Consider the following 1300-nt stretch of genomic DNA (forward strand, 5'->3'; position numbering starts at 1 on the left):
GAAATGGCAGATAATCCCAATCAATCGGAAAGGACCTCTACTGGTTATGGAAGAGGTCGAGGAAGAAGAAATGTTACACAAGGAGAGGATCCAGAAAATGTAATAGAAATACGAAGTCGTAGCAGAGGACGAGGAAAAGGTAGAGGTACTAGACAGGAACAGGAATTGTCGGCCCAAGAAAGTTCAATGTCTGGCCGAGGTAGAGGAAGAGCAAGGGGTAGACATAATGTTTCTGACCCTGAGTATATTACTCAAGATATGTTGGCAGCAGAGCTGGGAAAGTTTCAAGAAAGTTTGGTAAATTTGTTAAAGCGTACAAACCAAACTAATCCAAATGTGGTAAGAAATTCCGATCATGAGGAAGCCGGAGCTAGTACACCGGTAACTGGTACGCCTGTACCCCTCACTTCGTCCTCAGTGCAAAAGGGAGGAGATATTAAGATGTTTCTTGCTTGTAAACCTCCTAAGTTTTCTGGTGAGCATGATCCTGTTAAAGCTATGTGTTGGCTTAAGGAGATAGAGCTGAGTCTGCAAATTAGTAAAAGTGCAGAAGAAGACAAAGTTATGTTTGCTGTATCTCATTTGAGATCAAGTGCTTTGTACTGGTGGGAAGTTTTGTCAAGTTCAGATCCGAATATTCTGAAAACTATGCTATGGGAAGAATTTGTGGTGAAGTTTAAAATGCAGTATTGTCCTGAAGCTGCAGTTCGAAAGTTGGAAGATGATTTCCTTCGTCTTGAACAAGGAAACATGTCAGTCTGCCAGTATATAGAAGTGTTCATGGAACAATCTAGGTTTGCTGAAGCCTATATTATATTTGAAAACAGTAAAGTAAGAAAGTATATCTGGGGATTGGAGGCGAATCTTCGAAAGTATGTGATATCCAGAAATCCGACAACATTCCAAGCGGCAGTTGATGCTGCTGAAATATTGGAACGGGATATTAACCGGTAACCGAAAGAAAGGGTTGGACAGAAAAGAAAAAGGGAAGCTATGTTAACCGATTTCCGTAAACCAAGGTTTATGGAAAATACGAATCGACCAATCTCAAGGTTTAATGATAAGGCGTGTACTCGATGTCATAAGATACATCAGGGAAATTGCAAAACAGAATCTCGAGTATGTTTTAAATGTCAGGAACCTGGACATATAGCTCGAGACTGTCGGGTGACGCGGAGGTGTTTTACTTGTAATTCATCTCAACATGTAAATGCTGATTGTCCACAAGCAAAGAATCGAGGGTTTGGTTTTGCTGGAGGTCAGGGATCTGGATATTCTGGAGGTCGAGGATCTGGGTATG

Source organism: Cynara cardunculus (genome assembly GCF_001531365.2).
Source record: "Cynara cardunculus var. scolymus isolate 2C chromosome LG 2, CcrdV1, whole genome shotgun sequence".
NCBI classification, from domain to species: domain Eukaryota; kingdom Viridiplantae; phylum Streptophyta; class Magnoliopsida; order Asterales; family Asteraceae; genus Cynara; species Cynara cardunculus.